At 31.9% G+C, this 4,941-nt stretch overlaps 1 long non-coding RNA gene across 1 annotated transcript; it reads right to left on the reverse strand.

The window, feature by feature from the left end:
* Positions 1-288: 288 nt before the first annotated feature.
* On the reverse strand, positions 289-1,406 carry LOC149986352 (uncharacterized). Its single transcript, XR_016500701.1, has 2 exons — positions 1,218-1,406; positions 289-1,014 (listed from the first exon to the last, which is right to left on the reverse strand). It is a non-coding gene; the product is annotated as an uncharacterized LOC149986352 (long non-coding RNA).
* Positions 1,407-4,941: the final 3,535 nt, after the last annotated feature.

The following is a 4,941-nucleotide window of genomic DNA, read 5'->3' on the forward strand; positions in this document are numbered from 1 at the left end:
GGGAAGGGAACAACAAGTCGTCAAAGAATATCCACACAAATTTGATGCCGTCTCCAGCAAGAGCAACCCTATAATGCACAATGGGCCATCGAGTGCATTGATCCGCAATCCTCACAGCTCCACCCTCGGTACACGAAAAAACTAGGAGAGTTTCCTATGCCCTCCTTGATTTCGGAACTCCACACGAATCATAGACGGAACGGGGTGCTGCACCACAGCACCTCGACGGAACAAAGAGCAACATGGTTGGAAGCAATATCAACCCACACCGCCGCACATACAACACAATAAAAAATTGAGCAGCACCACTCAAGAAAAAACTTTACATTGTCGACGGAATCAGCAACAGCAACAGCAATACCGCATACAACAACTTGTTGTTGTGCCACCACACAATTTTTGCCAGTTCTAATTTTATGAACTTGCGTTCCCTTGATGTTGTCATGGAAGCAATGTCAAGGACCAGGATTGTCGTTGATCCATTCAATAGAGGCTTATTCACCGGCTCAGCCACCAACAAAATGGAAATTACTACCTCCACATCGAATCTACCACAATTTGGCATTGCAACACCACCAGACTTAATTATTGCAAGGTAACTCAAGATTCAATAGCAACCACAAAAAAAAACATAACTTCTTGAATTGTGGAGCTTCCGCAACAAAATGTGGTAGTCACACGAGAAGGATTAATGGCCGTTGTAGGAATTCGCTGCCTTGGAACTGCAATCGAGCCCTTTCGAGTCGCTAATAGACCACAGTACCTAAAACCAATGCTACAATGCAGCACTTCAATGAGGAAGGAACAACATCGGCAAAAATCAATTGTCGCACAAATTTCCGCCGCACTGCAAGCTTGCTCGTCAATCGAAAGAATCCAAATTCCACTTGAGATCCAACAGGCATTGACAAAGGCCTTTCCACAACAACATCGCACACACTCGGGCCTATCCTAGCACCGCACAGCATGCAGCCAACGAATCCAGCAGCACTCTCACTGCAAGGACTTGATCAGCTGCAACAAGGATCTCCACCACAATACCACATGCATTACTCGTAAAAGATCAACAAAAATGCCTGAAAACATGGAGGCTTACTACTTCCATCTTAATTCAACCCATAATCCATTCTACGATTATCAATTCAATAATACTTCTCTCAATCACAATTCTTCATAAGCAAATAATAAAGAAAACAAAGAGGCAGCACGAAGCTTACCCTGGCTTACGACTCTCACAATCTGGCTCTCGACTTACGGCTCTCACAGTCTCGCCTTGATCTCTCTTTCCTCAACCTATTTATCCTACCAAAAAGATGATCCGTCGACCAGCGGATTCCAAAGGTTATGACCCTTTGAATTCTTAACCATTTATTCTACTAACAATCTACTACTACCAAGTAAACTGCCTAACCATCAGTCTAATTTTCAAGGTTGTCAACAACCAACCAGTAATTTTCTACAAAGTTTATTTACCTATTCTACAATATTTCAAAAAATGCTTATTAAACATGGTAAGGCATTTTTCTTAACTCCTAATAAGATTAAATGTATGAATCCTAATAATGTAATATCTATGGTAATCTTTATAGTGCCACATGTTCCATGGAATTTAAAGCCTATTCCTATGCTTAGAACTTTGCTTCTAAAATTGATAGAATTATTAAAAGAAAAAAAAAATGTGAAGATAGATATTTTGGAACCTTTAATTGCTCCCTATTCTAATAGATAGTTCACAATACTCAAGAAATCAGGGACATTAAGATTCATTCAAGAAATGCAACCAACAAATAAAGTGAATATTTAAAATATGGGATTAGGTTTCATAGTACATGAAGTAATTGAGTAATTTGCAAGCCATACCATTTATTCTATTGAAGACTTGTATTCTCAATATGACCAATTTTAATTGACTAAAGAGAATAGGGATTTAACCACAATAAAGGTTCTTTTGGATTTGGTAAAGATGTGTACCTTACCTCAAAGTGCAACCAACTCAGTGGTTCATATGCAAAATGATATGAACCAAATATTAAAAGAATTTGTACCTTAAAAAATCATTCCATTTTTGAATTATATACCTATAATGAAAGATAGAGAGTAAGACAAGAATGAGACCATAGAAATTGAAGTTTATAGAAAATTTGTCAAGATGCATATTAAAGATGTAGCTAGAATATTAAAGAGATTGGAGTCAATTAATTTCACATTAATTTTGGAGAAATCAAGCTTTAGAATAGATGAAATTCTAATGGTGAAACATATGTATGGCAGATATGGGAGGAAATCAAATCTTAATAAAATTGATGCTATATCTAGAATGAAGACTTATAAAAATATTACAAAAATCAAAAGGTTTTTAGGAGCATGTATATTCAATCACATTTAGATGCCTCACTTTATCCATATCTCATAGCCACTATATAAGTTATTAAGGAAAGATAGAAAATTTATTTGGGAAGAAGAACAAGAAATATCTATGAAAAATCTTTAAAAAATGTTGAATTTACTACCTATCCTCAAACAAATAGAATTTTGATGTAAAAGATTAGTGGTTGTAATAGTAGATACAAGTTCTATACCAATTGGATGTTTCAATTTTTTTTTTGAAAGAAGTTATAAAAGCCTTAACGATGATGAAATAACAGGGTGATTTTTTTGCCTTAGTATAGAGCATTATGTCAAGGACATATACATTTATCCCAAGAGTTACTTATATAATTAGGTAGAAATAAAAAAATATAGATTGATTTTATAAAATCTTCTAGATAAGCTTCTTAAAAGCTTCATAGATGTAATTTTGACTTTAGATATATTTATAGGATAAAAACTTAGCCAACAAATTAACCACATGTTGGTAGCTTGTGGAACAAGTTAATTTTGTATAGTAGCTTGTAGAACAAGCTAAATATGTGGTGTATACATAAATAACTTGCCTTGTAAGTTAAGACATGTGGCTAGCATAGTCAACACATGTTTGAAGTTCAATAGAATATTGCAACATAACTCTTAGTTAGAAAGTATATATGGAGGCAAGAGTGAAGCCTTCTTCACTCTTGTCAATGCCTTTCTAGTCTTTAGTCTTGTTTCAAGACTTTCTAGTCTTCTTTTTTTTGGTAATAACTAAACTTGTTGACTCTAGCCTTCACAGTTCAAATGACCTCGAAAGAGTAATCCTAATTCCTAATGACGCCTCAAACAGCCTCCTTGAAGCCTATTGGACATGAATTTAGCTAATAAGAATGGAGATTTTCATCATCCATCTCCATTTATCCATATGGATGTCCTAACTTCTCTTTTTATTACTAAAATCTCTCTCCAATCTTTTTTCTTATAAGTTCTACATAATATATGTCCTAAACATCAATTAAAAGAAACAAAATAAGACTTCAAGGATCATCAATGTGTAACAAAGATGATTCTAAGTATATAAAAGTTACTACTAATAAAACCAACTTTAAAAGTTACTATCAAAAGAAAATAAAGTTATTTAAATTCTAATAGAAGTTCTTTTAAACAACCTCTTTCTGGAATAGTAATCTATCCACATCCTATAATAAAAAAAAATCCAGTAACATAGCTCTTACCATATTATCTAGTATATTGTGTATTAAATATATAAATATATTATTTTTATATGGTAGCCAAACCACAATATGACATCTATTCCTTCCAAACATGTGCATCTTTTAATATGCATAAAGAAGAATCAAAGTTTTGGTTGGCATCACATTACCTCCATTGTATAATCTTTTTTTTATCTATTTTTTTTTCTTTATTTGTAAATAAATCTATGTCTTCTCTAGTACCTTCATCCATTATATTTTGATTCCATTAATTAAAAAAAATTATATATTTTTCCAAAATTAGAAATTTAAAGTGTATTCCATCTAACTCTTTTAATATATATGTAGCATTATCTAGAATATTTACAATCTTACAAGGCTTAAACCAATATTTTAAAAAATTTTGTAAGATAATATGTTGATTATTCAAATTTTTGTCATAAACAAGTATCCAATTACTTTCATGAATTTCTTATAGCCTTAATTAATGCTACTTATCAAATCTATCTTTATTTATTAAGCATGCTTCTTTCAACTTTACAATTACATTTTTCTATGTCCTTAGGTTTCTTTTCTAACTAATGAATTCAAAGTACAAGAAGTTCATTCCTAAACATATTGTCTTGCCAATGTAAAATACTCCAAGTAGATATTTATTCTTCAATTGGCATAATAAGTTTTTATACTTATATCAATTTTGCTGGCATATATCCAGTCATTGAACTATGAGTAGTATGGTCAGCCTATAGAGCAAATGGTAATAATCTTGGCCATTATTTTATTCTCTCTTTATAGGCTTTAATAATTACTTTAACTATTAGATAATGACCTCATTCACTTTTAGTATTATCTTTAAAATTATATGCTATTATAAATATAAGCTTGATTCTATATCTTTCAGAAAACTCTCTTACTTTATGTGCATCCAATTTTCTATGATCAATAATAATCTTTTCAATACATTTATATCTATAAACTACATCTTCCAATAAAAATCTACAAACTCCTTCAATAGATTTTGTTCATAGAACTCTCCCTTCTACTTAATTAGATAAATCTTCTTGTACCAAAATCAAGTACTGTATTTGCTAAAATCCCATAGGTATAGTTATTAGATCCACAATCTACTTATAATATATTGCAAGAGGATATGTAGAATGCAACTCATCCTTGAGTCTAATCTCATAATACATTTGATATGTTTGGCATGATTCTACAAAGTTTACTACATTTCTATACATATTATGCTACCAATATCTTTCTTTAAGCTTATAAAAAGTGACATAAATACCTTTGTAACCCGCCTACAAACTATCATGAACTTTTTGGATCAATTGTCTTTACATTTCTTTCTTGCAAATCACTCTATGTAATATAC

Source organism: Physcomitrium patens, chromosome 24, assembly GCF_059467195.1.
Source record: "Physcomitrium patens ecotype Gransden chromosome 24, ASM5946719v1, whole genome shotgun sequence".
Classification (NCBI taxonomy): domain Eukaryota; kingdom Viridiplantae; phylum Streptophyta; class Bryopsida; order Funariales; family Funariaceae; genus Physcomitrium; species Physcomitrium patens.